Source organism: Protopterus annectens, chromosome 1.part1 (genome assembly GCF_019279795.1).
Source record: "Protopterus annectens isolate FY-2018-M chromosome 1.part1, PAN1.0, whole genome shotgun sequence".
NCBI lineage: Eukaryota > Metazoa > Chordata > Ceratodontiformes > Protopteridae > Protopterus > Protopterus annectens.
The window spans coordinates 1,087,099,588-1,087,117,087 of NC_056726.1; positions in this window are offsets into that span (position 1 = coordinate 1,087,099,588).

The window sequence follows — 17,500 nt, forward strand, 5'->3', positions numbered from 1 at the left end:
GTGTGCAGTAAAGGCATTGTTAGCAGTATCTGAGTGCACAGTAAGGGTATTGTTAGCAGTATCTCAGCGCGCAGTAAGGGCATTGTTAGCAGTATCTCAATGCACAGAAAGTCATTGTTACTAGTATCTCAGAGTGCAGTAAGGGTATTTTAAGCTGTATCTCAGTGTGCAGAAAGGACATTATTAGCAGTATTCCAGTGCACAGTAAGGGTATTGATAGCAGTATCTCAGTGCGCAGTAATGATATTCTTAGTAATATCTCAGTGCGCAGTAAAGCCATTGTTAATAGCATCACAGTGCGCAGTTTTGACATTGTTAGCAGTTTCTCAATGCGCAGTAATGACATTGTTAGCAGTATCTCAGTGCACACTAAAAGAATTGTTAGCAGTATCGCAATGTGCAGTAAGGGTATTGTTAGCAGTATCTCAGTGCACAGCAAGGGAATTGTTAGGATTATCTCAGTGCGCAGTAAGGGCATTGTTAGCAGTACCTCAGTGTGCAGTAAGGACATTGTTAGCAGTATCTCAGTGCGTAGTAAAGGCATTGTTATTAGTATCTTAGTGCGCAGTAAGGACATTTTTAGCAGTATCTCAGTGCGCAGTAAACGCATTGTTAGCAGTATCTAAGTGTGCAGTAAGGGTATTATTAGTAGTATCTCAGTGTGCAGTAAAGGTGTTGTTAGCAATATCTCAGTGTGCAGTAAAGGCATTGTTAGCAGTATCTCAGTGCGCAGTAAGGACATTGATAGTAGTATCTCAGTGTGCAGTAAGGGTATTAGTAGCAGTATCTCAGTGCACAGTAAGGACATTGTTAGTTGTATTTCAATATGCAATAAGAAACAAGTAATCTCTGTGGTGTCTCTGAAGTTTCAAAACAACCCACTAAAGTGTAGTGGGTCTAAAAACAAAACAGTGTAAGAAACTTCTCTGTGTCGAAGATTTTCAGTCCATGTATTTCTAATTAATCACTGTATATTAATTAGATCAGACAATAGAAGTAGAAGAAGCGAACGTAAACTCATCAAGTCAATAAGTAATAATAGAAAATATATAATACTACAGCATTACTAAGTATTTGAAAGTAATCCAAGCAAGGCAGACAGTCTGTTTCCAGTCGAAAATCCTTTATTAAGTACACAGACAAGCGATCCAAGTAAAACAAAAATAGAGTAATAACTTCCTCACAAGCTTTCTAAATATATATATATATATATATATATGTATATATATATATATATATATATATATATATATATATATATATATATATATATACTTTTTATCAGGCATGGGAGTGGTTTATTGTGCTGTAAAACAAAGTGTTATTGGTACACATGTTAAATTCACATCCCTTCCCCCATCAGTGTGACATTTGAGCTGGTCCTGCCCTACCTAGTAGCTGTCATAATAATATATAGCCCTAATGTACTTTAATGGTACATCTTATTTAACCGAATTATTAAGTAGATTATTAAGTCTGTGATTTTATACAAGGCAATATACTACATGGCTGGAAATATATCAACCTTAGTTCATTTTGCGATCAAAAATTATATATAAATATATACATATACATTTTGCATGTAAAAATCAGTTTCTGTTTTCAAAACCTATTGTTAACAAAGATCGCTTTCATCCTTCTAGACTTCTTCAGGTCTGTGTACAAGAACCCTAAAAACCTATATAATTGTATAATTAGTTAGTATTGTTATTACCATCATTTTGAATAAAGTGGAAAAAAGAGAACCAGAAAAAAAATAAAAATAAAAAAAATATATATATATATATATATGTATGCTGATGGAAACAAAATATACACTTAAATTTCAAATGATTTAAAATGGTATTTAAAACCAATTTTTAGAAAAAATAAAATAAAATACAGTTAGTCATGTAAACAATGTGGCAATTTTTTAAGTTCCAGTTCACTTTTAATTGAACAGAAGTAGTTTAGTCCAGGCTTCCCAAAAGAGTTCAGCTTTAATTGCCACATGAGTTCATGTTTCTCCAGAATATTCGGGATGTCTCCTTCAAGATCATCCATGTCTATGCGATCCAGGATCTGGAACTTAAAACCTGTGTGTCTTTTATGAAGAGAAAGGTGTTTGGCTAGTGCATTATTTTTACATCCAGAGCAGATTTCTGACAGATGACATGAAATCCTTCGCTTGAGTTTATTTACAGTCTTGCCCACATAGAATGCATCATATTCATTGCACTGTGCCCTGTAAATTACCTTTTTAGTGTTACAGTCACCCCCTGCACTGGTTTTAATGATCTTCTTTAAATAAGGGCAATAAAAACTATCACCTTGTTGTATAAATATATAAAATGTACAATTAGTTTCACATCTTTTAGTTCTTTTCTCACATGGTCTAGGTTTAAATTTAACAAAACTTCTAATATTCCTGGCCTTCCTATAAACAAATGATGGGGCTTCACCTAAGATGTTAATCAGAAAAAGGTTTCCTGTAACACTATCCCAGTTTTCTTCAATAATATTTTTGATACTGTGATAATCCAAATTGTATGTCAGGATGCAGCTATTTTTTGCATTTGTTATTCTCTGTGGTATTACTTAACATTTTTCTACTGGGGAGGTTGAGTGAAGGTGCTTCAGTCCTTTTCAGTTCTATAATGGGTTCCAAGATGTTTTTTAACATCTGACTTTCATAGCCTCTCACTAGAAAATCATTCTCTAAGTTGTTCAGGTTTCTGAAAAATGGTTCCATCTCTGTGGTAATTCGAGCTAATCTATAGCCTTGGGATTTCACTACATTATACTTGGTTTTCGTAGGATGTAGACTTTTACTGTGGAGTAATAAGTTAACCCTCATTGGTTTTCTGAATAGATCAATGGTGATTCTGTTATTGCTGGTGTCCTTGGAAATCTGCATATCCAAGAAAGTGGTTGAAGTACAGCTATGGGAAGAGGTAAACTTCAGGAAGGGGGTTGTTTGATTGATGTAAGTGATAAAATCTCCAAGCTGCAAGGTGTCACCTTCCCACACAATAAAGACATTGACAATAAAATGTAAATAGCATGTGATATGCTGCATGTAGTCTGTGTTTTTTAACACAAAGTCCTACTCCCATTTGCCCAGGGCTATGTTAGCTATGCTGGGAGTCATGGCAGCCCCCATTGCTATACCAGTTTTTTGTTTGTAGTGTTTGCCATTGAAAGTAAAGAAATTGAAGTCCAAATGTGCTTGCTTAACTTTTGCAGTTGTGCCTGTGTACCCTGATTATGTTTCTTAAAAGACTCCATAGCTGCTGTTATACAGTAATTGTGAGGGAGCACTGTGTACAAGGATTCCACATCAGTAGTTACCAAAATACTGTCAGCTTCCACTGTAATGTATTTTATTTTCTTCAAAAAATCCATTGAATCTCTTATGTATGACTTATTCTTTTCTGCTAGAGGTTTCAGCAAGTAATCAAGGTAAATGGCTATGGCTTCAGTAAGGGTACCTCCACTTGCTACCACAGGTCTATCAGGTGGGTCTTCTCTGTTCTTGTGTGGCTTTGGTATTCCAAAAAAGTAAGGTAAACGTGGGCATGGGCTCCATAAATAATTATAAAGATTTTCAGAGATAAGTTTTTCTTCCCATAATGTGGTGAGATTAGTGTACCATAAATCATATCCTCTTTTTATGTCATCCATGGCAAATAACTCATAAAATCTGTTATCCTCCAGCATGTTCTCTATCTTTTGGTTATAGCTAGTGGTATCAGTCACAAGTATACCTCCTCCCTTGTCTGCCTTCATTACACGCCTGGATTTATCATTGCCTAGCTCAAGCAATGCTTTTCTTTCTCCCTGTGTTAAGTTATAAAGTTTTTTCTTTGGAGGTTTTTTTAAGCAGTTTCCTGATATCCATCTCACATTTCACTTCGAAAGCAGCTAGTGTTTGATGTAGTGGTAGACAATAGCTGCTAGGCCTTTTTATAGTTTCATCAATAGGCTTATTTTCAGTGTCATTACTTTTGCCATGAAACTGTACCCTTAAGTTGAGCTTCCTCACAAACATTTTAAGGTCTATCAGTACTTGAGCAACCTCACTCCTGCAGCTTGGTGCAAAAGTAAGTCCTTTGGACAACACACTTTTTTCCTCTTCAGTCAGTGCTTTAACAAAGTGGTTCCAGATAAGTGGAGCACCTGTTATTGTGGTACCTGTTGTTGTTGTTATTGTACATGTTATATTCCTACAAAAACCAAGTATAATGTAGTGAAAGCCCAAGGCTATAGATTAGCTTGAATTACCACAGAGATGGAACCATTTTTGAGAAATCTGAACAACTTAGAGAATGATTTTCTTGTGAGAGGCTATGAAAGTCAGATGTTAAAAAACATCCTGGAACCCATTATAGAACTGAAAAGGACTGAAGCACCTTCACTCAACCTCCCCAGTAGAAAATGTTAAGTAATCCCACAGAGAATAACAAATGCAAAAATAGCTGCATCCTGACATACACTTTGGATTATCACAGTATCAAAAATATTATTGAAGAAAACTGGGACATTGTCACAGGAAACTCTTTTCTGATTAACATCTTAGGTGAAGCCACATCATTTGTTTATAGGAAGGCCAGGAATATTAGAAGTTTTGTTGAATTTAAACCTAGACCATGCGAGAAAAGCACTAAAAGATGTGAAACTAATTGTACATTTTGTATATTTATACAGCAAGGTGATAGTTTTTATTGTCCTTATTTGAAGAAGATCATTAAAACCAGTGCAGGAGGTGACTGTAACACTTAAAAAGTAATTTACAGGGCACAGTGCAATGAATGTGATGCATTCTATGTGGGCAAGACTGTAAATAAACTCAAGCGAAGGATTTCATATCATCTGTCAGAAATCCGCTCTGGATGTAAAAATAATGCACTAGCCAAACACCTTTCTCTTCATAAAAGACACACAGGTTTTAAGTTCCAGATCCTGGATCGTATAGACATGGGTGATCTTGAAGGAGACATCCCGAATATTCTGGAGAAACATGAACTCATGTGGCAATTAAAGCTGAACTCTTTTAGAAAGCCTGGACTAAACTACTACTGTTCAATAAAAAGTGCACTGGAACTTAGAAAATTGCCACATTGTTTACATGACTAATTGTATTTTATTTTATTTTTTTCTACAAATTGGTTTTAAATACCATTTTAAATAATTTGAAATTTAAGTGTATATTTTGTTTCCATCATCATACATATATATTTTTTTTATTTTTATTTTTTTTCTGGTTCTCTTTTTTCCACTTTATTCAAAATTATGTTAATAACAATACTAACTAATTATACAATTATATAGGTTTTTAGGGTTCTTGTACACAGACCTGAAGAAGTCTAGAAGGATGAAACCGATCTTTGTTAACAATAGGTTATGAAAATAGAAACAGATTTTTACATGCAAAATGTATATGTATATATTTATATATAATTTTTGATTGCAAAATGAACTAAGGTTGATATATTTCCAGCCATGTAGTATATTGCCTTGTATAAAATCACAGCCTTAATAATCTACTTAATAATTTGGTTAAATAAGATGTACCATTAAAGTACATTAGGGCTATATATTATTTTGACAGCTACTAGGTAGGGCAGGACCAGCTCAAATGTCACACTGATGGGGGAGGGCATGTGAATTTAACATGTGTACCAATAACACTTTGTTTTACAGCACAATAACCCACTCCCATGCCTGATAAAAAGTATATATATATATATATTTAGAAAGCTTGTGAGGAAATTATTACTCTATTTTTGTTTTACTTGGATCTCTTGTCTGTGTACTTAATAAAGGATTTTCGACTGAAAACAGACTGCCTGCCTTGCTTGGATTACTTTCGAATACTTAGTAATGCTGTCGAATTATATATATTCTATTACTACTTTTTGACTTGATGAGTTTACGTTCGCTACTTCTACTACTATTGTCTGATCTGATTAATATACAGTGATTACCTAGAAATATATGGACTGAAAATCTTCCACACAGAGAAGTTTCTTACACTTTGTCAATATGCAATAAGGGTATTTTAATAATATCTCAGTGTGCAGTAAGGACATTGTTAGCAGTATCACAGTGTGCAGTAAGGACATTGTTAGCAGTATCTCAGTGCACAGTAAAAACATTGTTAGCAGTACCTCAGTTTGCAGTAAGGTTATTGTTAACAGTATCTCAGTGCACAGTAAGTGCATTGTTAGCAGTATCTCAGTGCAAGTAAAGGTATTGTTAGCAGTATCTCAGTGAGCACTAGGGTATTGTTAGCATTATATTAGTGCACAGTAAAGGCATTGTTATCAGTATCTCATTGTGCAGTAAGGACATTGTTAGCAGTATCTCAGTGCGCAGTAAAAGCATTATTTGCAGTATCTCCGTGTGCAGTAATGGTATTTTTAGCAGTATCTCAGTGCACAGTAAGAACATTGTTAGCAGTATCTCATTGTACAGTAAGGGAATTGTCAGTAGTATCTCAGTGTGCAGTAAAGGCATTGTTAGCAGTGTCTCAATGCACAGTAAGGATATTGTTAGCAGTATCTCAGTGCCCAGTAAGGGCATTGTTACCAGTATCTCAGTGTGCAGTAAGGGTATTGTTAGCAGTATCTCAGTGCACAGTAAGGGCATTGTTAGCAGTATCTCAGTGTGCAGAAAGGGCATTGTTAGTAGTATCTCAGTGCACAGTAAGGGTATTTTTAGCAGCATCTCAGTGCGCAGAAAGGACATTGTTAGCAGTATCTCAGTGTGTAGTAAGGGTATTGTTAGCAGTATCTCAGTGCGCAGTAAGGACATTGTTAGCAGTATCTCAGTGCACAGTAAAGGCACTGTTAGCAGTATTACAGTGCACAGTAAGGACATTGTTAGTAGTATCTCAGGGTGCAGTAAGGGCATTGTTAGCAGTATATCAGTGTGCAGTAAGGGCATTGTCTGTAGTATCTCAGTGCTCAGTAAGGGCATTATTAGCAGTATCTCATTGCGCAGTAAGGGCATTGTTAGCATTGTTAGTTGTATCACAGTGTGCAGTAAGGATATTGTTAGCAGTATCAAAGTGTGCAGGAAAGGCATTCTTAGTAGTATTTCAGTGTGCAGTAAGGACATTGTTAGCAGTATCTCTGCGCACAGTAAAGGAATTGTTAGCAGTATCTCAGTGCGCAGTAAGGGTATTGTTTGCAGTATCTCACTGTGCAGGAAAGCCATTGTTTGCAGTATCTCAATGTGCAGTAAGGGAATTCTTAATATTATCTCAGTGCACAATAAGGGCATGGTTAGCAGTATCTCAGTGTGTAGTGAAGGCATTGTTAGAAGTATCTCAGTGCACAGTGTTACCAGTATCTCAGTGCGCAGTAAGGGTATTGTTATCAGTATTTCAGTGTGCAGTAAGGGCATTGTTAGCAGTATCTCAGTGTGCAGAAAGGGCATTGTTAGTAGTATCTCAGTATTTTTAGCAGTATCTCAGTGCGCAGAAAGGACATTGTTAGCAGTATCTCAGTGTGTAGTAAGGGTATTGTTAGCAGTATCTCAGTGCGCAGTAAGGACATTGTTAGCAGTATCTCAGTGTGCAGTAAAGGCATTGTTAGCAGTATCTCAGTGTGCAGTAAGGACATTGTTAGCAGTATCTCAGTGTGCAGTAAAGGCATTGTTAGCAGTATCTCAGTGTGCAGTAAGGGCATTGTCAGTAGTATCTCAGTGTGCAGTAAAGGCATTGTTAGCAGTGTCTCAATGCTCAGTAAGGACATTGTTAGCAGTATCTCAGTGTGCAGTAAGGGCATTGTTAGTAGTATCTTAGTGCTCAGTAAGGGCATTGTTAGCAGTATCTCATTGCGCAGTAAGGACATTGTTAACATTGTTATTTGTATCGCAGTGTGCATTAAGAAAATTGTTAGCAGTATCTCAGTGTGCAGGAAAGGCATTCTTAGTAGTATTTCAGTGTGCAGTAAGGACATTGTTAGCAGTATCTCTGCGCACAGTAAAGGAATTGTTAGCAGAATCTCAGTGCACAGTAAGGGTATTGTTTGCAGTATCTCACTGTGCAGAAAAGCTATTGTTTGCAGTATCTCAGTGCACAGTAAGGGCATTGTTAGGAGTAACTCAGTGCGCAGTAAGGACATTGTTAGCAGTTTTTCAGTGCGTAGTGAAGGCATTGTTAGAAGTATCTCAGTGTGCAGTAAGGCCATTGTTAGCAGTATATCAGTGCACAGTAAGGACATTTTTGTCAGTATCTCAGTGCGCAGTAAAGGTATTGTTAGCAATATCTCAGTGCGCAGTAATGGTATTGTTAGCAGTATCTCAGTGCACAGTAAAGGTATTGTTAGCAGTATCTCTGTGCGCAGTAAGGACATTGATAGTAGTATCTCAGTGTGCAGTTAGTGTATTGTTAGCAATATCTCAGTGTGCAGTAAAGGCATTGTTAGTAGTATCTCTGTGCACAATATTGTATTGTTAGCAGTATCTCAGTGCACTGTAAGTACATTGCTAGCAGTATCTCAGTGCGCAATATGAGTATTGTTAGCAGTATCGCTGTGCGCAGTAAGGGTATTCTTAGCAGTATCTCTGTGCTCAGTAAAGCCATTGTTAGCAGTATCTCAGTGCGCAGTAAGGACATTGTTAGCAGTATCTCAGTGCGCAATAAGTGTATTGTTAGCAGTATTGCTGTGCGCAGTAAGGTTATTGTTAGCAGTATCTCTGTGCTCAGTAAAGCCATTGTTAGCAGTATCTCAGTGCGCAGTAAGGGTATTGTTAGCAGTATCTCATTCCGCAGTAAGGATATTATTAGTAGTATCTCAGTGCACAGTAAAGGCATTAGCAGTATCTCAGTGTGCAGTAAGGGCATTGTTAGCAGTATCTCAGTGTGCAGTAAGGGCATTGTTAGTAGTACCTCAGGGCGCAGTAAGGGCATTGTTAGCAGTATCTCAGTGTGCAGTAAGGGCATTGTTGGTAGCATCTCAATGTGCATTAAAGGCATTGATAATACTATCTCAGTGCACAATAAGGGCGTTGTTATTAGTATCTCAGTGTGCAGTAAAGGCATTTTTAGCAGTATCTCAGTGCGTAGTAAAGGCATTATTAGTAGTATCTCAGTGTGCAGTAAAGGCATTGTTAGTAGTATCTCACTGCACAGTAAGGGCACTGTTAGCAGTACCTTTGTGCGCAGTAAAGGCATTGTTAGCAGTATCTCAGTGCGCAGTAAGGGTAGTGTAAGCAGTATCTCTGTGTGCAGTAAAGGCATTGTTAGCACTATCTCAGTGTGCAGTAAGGCCATTGTCAGTAATATCTCAGTGCGTAGTAAGGATATTATTAGTCGCACCTCATTGTGCAGAAAGGACAATGTTGGCAGTATCTCAGTGCACAGTAAAGGTATTGTCAGTAGTATCTCAGTGCACAGTAAGGGCATTGTTAGCAGTATCTCAGTGTGCAGTAAAGTCCTTGTTAGCCATATCTCAGTGCATAGTAAAGGCATTGTTAGCAGTACCTCAATGTACAGTAAAGGCATTGTTAGCAGTATCTTAGTGCACATTAAGGACATTTTAGCAGTATTTCAGTGCACAGTAAAGGCATTGTTAGCAGTATCTCAGTGTGCAGTAAGGGTATTATTAGCCATATCTTATTCAGCAGTAAGGACATTGTTAGTTGTATCTCAGTGCACAGTAAAGTCATTGTTAGCAGTATCTCAGTGCGCAACAAGGGTATTGTTAGCAGTATCTTTGTGCACAGTAAGGACATTGTTAGCAGTATCTCTGTGCACAGTAAGGGCATTGTCATTTCCTTTGCTAAAAACTCTGTACCCATGAAATACAACATTGGCAGTAGTATACTTAACACTGAAAGTGTGATAAGAGACCTTGGGACACAGGTGGACAGTAGTCTCTCCTTTGATAATCACATCGCCACAGTAGTCAGGAAATCTTTCTATGTGGCAAACCTCATCACAAAAGGTTTCTTATCCAGAAAAAAAGAGGTCATTGTTCCCCTCTACTCATCACTCATTAGACCCATTATAGAGTACAACACCCCTTTTGGTATGTACCTCACAAGACATCTACAACAACTGCAAAGGCTGTAGAAATACCTTACAAAGAGGATTACTGGCCTCAAACAGATGCCCTATGCAGACAGTCTCAAAAAAACTCCAGCTTTACTCCGTCGTATATTGTCTACTCAGATGTGATCTCTCCCTCACTCTGGAATCATAGATAAACTTACTAAGCTGGGCATAAATCCCTATGTCACTCGGTGGGTTGCCAACTGGCTTACTGACAGAACCCAGACTGTAAAGGTTGCCGACTCCAAATCCAGCTCCAGACAAGTGGAGTACCTCAGGGTTCAGTCCTGGGACCACTCTTGTTTGGCATCTACTTCTCTGAAGTACACGCCAACACTAAGGGACTCTGGCTAACAAAGTTCACTGATGACTGCAAACTGGGAGCCATTACTGAATCCCCAATTGATGTGGATATTCTACAAAAGGGCCTTACAGAAACACATGCCTGGTGCCAGAGCCATGGGCTCAAGCTTAATGTCAAGAAATGTATAGTTATCCCCTTTGGAAAAAAAACATGTATCCATGAATTACCACATAGGTGGCAGGACACTAAACATAGAAAGTGTGATGAGAGACTTAGGGACACATGTGGACAGTGGTCTCACTTTCGATAATCACATCGCCACAACAGTCAGGAAATCCTTCTATGTGGCACACCTCATCACTAAGGGCTTTTCATCCAGAAAAAAGGAGGTCATTGTCCCACTGTACTCATCCCTCATTAGACCCATTATAGAGTATAATGGCCCATTTGGTATGTACCTCACAAGACATCTGCAACAGCTGGAAAGGCCACATAAATACCTCACTAAAAGAATCCCAGGCCTAAAGCAGATGCCATATGCTGACCACTTAGAAAAACTCCAGCTATACTCTGTGGCATATCGTCTACTCAGAGGCAATCTCTGCTTAACATACAAGGCCATGTCAAACCCTGAGCTGTTGGACATGCTCCACTTAAAGAAATCCCAATCCCTCAGAGCCACACCCTCCTGGGATCTAAACCTTGTCATCACAATGAACAAAACATGCTGGAGGGATATGTTCCTGACCCAGAGACCCCCCATACTCTGGAAAAGACTGCCCATACATGTCAAGCAGAGCGCCTCATTGGGCCTCTTCAAAAGGAACCTTGATGATTGGATGGGAGATAGGAAATTCACACCGGGAATCATGTCAGTCGCCCTGCTAGACAGGGGTCCAGAGAAGTAAATATTGTGGGAAGAAATATCCAGGGAATTGTTATGGCTAGGCTTGCATAGGCCCTAGGGCCAATAGCCTAGTACCAACCTATGAACCTATGAACATACAAAGCTATGTCAAACCCAGAGCTGTTGGATATGTTCCACTTAAAGAAATCCCAATTCCTCTGTGTTACACACTCTAGAGACCTAAACCTTGTCACCACAATAAGCAGAACATGCCGGAGGGATAGATTCCTGTCCCAGAGACTTCCTATACTCTGGAATAAACTACTTATCTGTATCACGCAAAGCTCCTCATTAGCACTCTTCAAGAAAAATCTTGATGATTGGATGGGAAATAGGAAATTCACCCCAGGGATCACTTCTGTGGCTCTGCTCAACAATGACACAGGAAAATAATTTTCTTGGGTGGCAAAAGCCAGGGTACCTTTTCGGCTGGGCTTGTATAGGCTCTAGGGCAGATAGCTTAGTACCTACCTATGAACCTATGAACCTATGCTACGTGACTAGAACACGTAAACCTCACAAAAAATGCACAGAAAATCACAGATAGAGCACTCACAAACAGAAAATACAACTCTCAGTATGAAAAAGCAGTTTACAGTTAAGTAATTCAATAAAAATGCAATTACAGTAATGAAAAATTATCTAGCAATGAAAATACAGTTAAAACAGTATAAAACAGTACAAAAATGCAGTGAAACAGTAAAAACAAAACCTTTATAACAGTGCAAAATATAGTAGATTAACTATATATAGCACAACTGTAAGCGTTAAGAAGTATAATGCAATGAAATATATGTAAGAAAAAACTTATTCTGGTCTTGGAGCCTCAGGGAATTTCTGCTTTGTCACAGTGATGAGTCACCACTCCTCAACCTGGTAAAAACATATTGATGAAATATTTTCTCTCTATTGCTGTGGTTCCCTCTTTTACTCTTATTTTTGAAATCACTGTTCAGAGCCTCACTATTCAGTATTCCAAAGACATGCATCTGGAGTGCTTCTCCCCTAGCATCCGCTAAAAATAGGCTCTGTCCTAATCATACTTTCCCTGTCAACAAATGTTAAATAAATAAATAAATACTCAGTATTAAGTAGCCCTCATGTCCACAGTTTTGAAAAGCTTAAACAGGTTAGTAAAAAAACACCTGACAGTAAGACTTCCAGTGGCACTAGATCTACTCCAGTTCTCGTATCATCCCAATCACTTCATGCCGGATGCTATTTCGGTTGCACCGCATCTCTCATTGGCACACCTTGAGAACAAGGATAGCTATGTTAGAATGCTGTTTATTGACTTCAGTTCATCATTCAATACTGTCATCGCACAACAGCTAATCGAAAAACTTGTTCATCTAGGTATCAATGCCCATATCATCAAGTTTGCGGATGACATTACAGCCGTGGGCCTCATCAGTAAAGGAGATGAAAAAGACTACAGGGAGGAAGTGAGCTCACTGACTAACTGGTGCGCCAAGTACAACCTCGACCTTGATGTCAACAAAACAAAGGAGATGACAATGGACTTCAGGATAACACAACCAGTTCATTCTCTACTCATGATTAATGGTGAGAGGGTAGAAAGGGTAAAGAGCACACAATTCCTGGGGGTTCATATTGAGGAGGATTTATCTTGGTCAATAAACACCAGTCATATAGTAAAGAAGGCTCATCAGCATCTACATTTCCTAAAGAGATTGAGGAAAGCGAGTCTACCACCCCCTATCCTCTCCACCTTCTATAGGGTTACCATAGAAAGTATCCTAACATGTAGCTTTTCAGTGTGGTAAGAGAAGTGCTCAATTGCAGAATAAAAAGCCCTACAAAGGATACTGAAAGTGGCAGAGAAGATAGCAGGCTCCACATTTCCAGCACTACAGGAGTTATACACAGCACAATGTTACAACAGAGCTACAAAACAATCAAGGATCCTACACACCCTAGAACTGTTCACATGTTTGTTGTCCAGCAAAAGATACAGCAGCATATGCTGTAAAATGTCTAGGTTCAGAAACAGCTTCTTCCCTCAGGTGGTGAGACTCTTGAACTCTGGCAGTAATCTCAGGGAAGCCAGACACTGACAAGATATGGGACTGACAATTCTTTTGATGTAAATAAATGAGAGACAGTGCGGATCCTAAACATTAGCAATACATAGATGTCAATGAAAGTGCAATATTATATTAACTAGATTCTCTTATTCATCTGACAATCACACAGTGCAATAGGAACTTGTGCAATAAGAAATCATTCAACTGCTGAAAATTATAGATAAGGTAAGGTAAAATGTGGTGATATGTAGGTAGAAGAATCTGTCTAATCTGAAATGATGAACATGTGTCCATTGTATGTGTTATTGTATGTATATATATATATATATATATATATATATATATATATATATATGTCTTCACAATTCAAGTTTTGTTTACACTAAGTTTGTGTAGGCTAAGTAACTATAAAGTTTACTTTGACTTTGACAGAGGAAAGTGTCTCACAGAACATTCTAGAATATTCCAGTCTGTGCAACATTGTCCTAAGTATAATGAACAAAAGTAATGTGATATGGAAATGTTTGGTGATCAATGTAGGACTGAATGGAAGTGTGAGTAGTATGTTGGACCTCGGTAATGAGGGCTGAATTAGAATATAGCAGGGAATGTAGAAAAGAACAAATCATAGTGTGGTAATGCACTTACACATTTTGTGATAGGGTCACCATCAGGGTCCTGCCATCATTGGGCTAGAGACTAGTCCTCCCCAGTGGTACACTTACAATGCTACAGATGCAGCACAAAATGTGACATTAGTATTTTAGGCAGTCAAACTCTGGCTCTGAGCATGGAAACGGAGACTGAGAAAGTGATAAGAATTACAAAATCACATTAATGTCATAGAATATAGGTGTATGACATTTCAGAAAAATGTCATAAAACAAAACATCTATCTTCAAAATACTGAAACAACAATACTTTTTTTGCAAGGAGGCAAGCACCACTGCACCCTCCACACCCCTTACTAAATATATATATATATATATATATATATATATATATATATATATATATATATATGTATATATATCATTTACATGATCACACTACAGTGGGGACCTCCACACACCTTACTAAATATATATATATATATATATATATATATATATATATATATATATATCAGCTACATGATCACACTACAGTGGGAACCTCCACACCCCTTACTAAATATATATATCAGCTACATGATCACACTACAGTGGGGACCTCCACACCCCTTACTAAATATATATATCAGCTACATGATCACACTACAGTGGGGACCTCCACACCCCTTACTAAATATATATATCAGCTACATGATCACGCTACAGTGGGGACCTCCACACCCCTTACTAAATATATATATCAGCTACATGATCATATTACAGTTGGTACCGCCACACCCCTTACTAAATATATATATATCAGTTACATGATCACACTACAGTGGGGAAAGCGCACATTCCCATTCCCCACTGTACCATGATCTCACTCAGAAAAAGTGTGTAAAGTATGATCAGATGAGTTTTAGATCAGCTGTAATGGCTTTTTCAAACATCTATTAAGCAACTATTCATTGTAAAGTTTGTATATGTAGAATCCATACTGTAAGATAGTTGGGAATTTTCCCAGATTTACTGCAAAAATAAAAGATAACTTGAGACAGACAAAAATAAAATACCTGAGACTGTAGAGTAGGGTGGAAAATGTAAAACCTTTTCAGTAAGAAAAGGCATGTGAGTGGGGAGATGAAAGGTTTAAGGCATTAATATTATCACTGAAGTGAAGAGAGATAGATCCTGGGATTCAGCAAGCAGCCATGCAAGAATAAGTTATTCCTGCATGACAGGGACCGTTCCTGTTCAGCACGGCAGCAGGCCATGCATATTTATGAAGGCACACTGGCATGCTCTGAAAACGGACACAATTCCTTGTACGGGCACAGGGGGTGTGTCTGAGAGCAGAGATCTCACAATACACATGCCCCCTGCACTTCAGAATTGCCTTTCAGCTATTTAAAATGAGCAATAATGCTTGTAACACCCCCAACCCATCAGGATAACAAATCTGGTCAAAGGCATAAGGGACAACCGTCCCTACCAAGCCAAAAGTTGTTAGGATAAGCACATAATGCATACCTCCCAACCTGTTAGAGTAAGGAATTTGGACAAAGCAAAATCGTCCCACAAAGGAGAAAGTTGATAGAATAACAGGTTCAGCATTAGCAGGGATATTCTGAAGGGTACAAATAAAACAACACAACAAATAATTATTTTGTTATAAATACGATAAAGTTTAAGCATAGCTGTGTGGGTGTGCCCATTGCTTAGCTATGCTTAGTCCAGCATAAACAGCACAAGAAGTTAAATAACATGAGACATCCAACAGAAGCAGTATTTCAATAGTGTAGTAGTTAGACCATACGCTTTGCAAGCACCCACTCCTGGTTTGATCCCCACTATAAAAGATTTGCATTTTACATGTGAAAGATGAAAATAAGCATTTATTTTTATAATTATCTACTAAATAATATTTATTTGTTAACCAGAGTACTGTATTAGGTCCAAATGTGAAGTGTCAATTTAATAAAGTTGTGAAACCCCCATATAAGCACAAGTGCCCCATACAGTATAGTCACACATGATTAAATGTCATGAAAGCACATTGGGGGATGTCAGGAACAGTAAACACATTTTTAATATGTAATGAATGATGAATCAATGCCATACAGCAGATAGTCAATAAAATGAAAAATAAGCAATGCTAAGCATTACACAGTTCTGCTTATCAGGTGTAAGCATTGTGTAAATATGACTGCTAAGCAATGAGTAGCCCAGCTAAGAGGATTTGCCCATTGGTAAGCAGCGCTGAACCTGTCCTTTTAAGCACTACCAACCTTAGCTAAGCAGGTTTGCCTGTAGCTTAGTTTAGCTCAGCATATTCAACACCATCCAATCATGGCAAAGGGCAGGAAATCGGCCATATTTAAACCCCACAGGCAGGAATACAGCTCATAACTGGTTGCAGCTTCCCACTGTAGGCAGGATGGCAGGAGTCAGAGAGGGCTTGTGCTTCTGTGCACAGTACTGGGGCATACAGGAGTCCAAGGTCATGGTAGTACTCCTGGTAAAAAAACATGATGAATGACTGCTGCAGGGCCAGTACCAGGGCTCCCAATATAAAGTGGAAGCCTAGGACCGTATCACCCATGATCACAGTGCCACTGGTATCCCTCGGACTGGTGAGCAGGTCAGGCACCACTATGTCGACTTGAAGTGGAGAAAGAAGGAGCTCTTGGACTCTTTGTCCAGAGTGTGTGCATTTAGAGATTGAGAGGTATGTGCATAATATTAACTCGGAATCTGGGAATATGTGTAGAAACAGTCAGGTAGTGTTAACAAATATTCTTTCCACAGGTCTACCAGGTAAGAGATGTAGAATTTAGCTATAAGACAGTTGAAGTATACACTGTTTACAAACATACCACTGCCCAAACCAAGGTCATAGGGTATTGTAATAATACCTGTACCTTAATGACTAGAGCAATGATCTTTAAAGTTGAGAGTACTACAAAGATATATAAGCTGTTAATTGACATCTCCCCCCCACCACCATATCTGCAATAATAATATAAATACACAAATCAATGGGTATGTTTACACCAAACCTGCTGTTGGGATGTATGTCTTATTGTTCAATAAATATTGAAATGTGTTAATATTAACGTTCCATGTTGAAATACTATCATTGGTGGCCTGTGATATCAATGTAACCTGCATGCCATTGTAATGGCCACTGTGGTTCCATATATGCATGTGTTCTATTTGCTATGCAACTGTTCCAAATCTGGTGTTTTGTGTTAATGCGAATATCTATGCATGCTGTTATAACTAATCCTGGATTGTGTTGACTATTACTAACCCACATATGTTTTAAAACTGCAACACCATAGCACATTTTTGAAGACTGGTTCCAGCAGACCCAACTCTCTCACCTCATCTGGCCGTGGCACCAGGCCCCAGCACATCTGGGACCTACCCCAGGGACCTCCTCATCTGCTGGTCCTGCATCAACTTTGGGTGGAACCGCCTCAGGGGATGGGGCTCGTCCCCCATAGGAGCGGGCGAGGACAGGATTCTGTCACCCAAAGTCAGGTCCGGGGATTGGTGCATAGTGAGCTCTGAAGGGAGTTTAGAGATCTGCTATGCCAA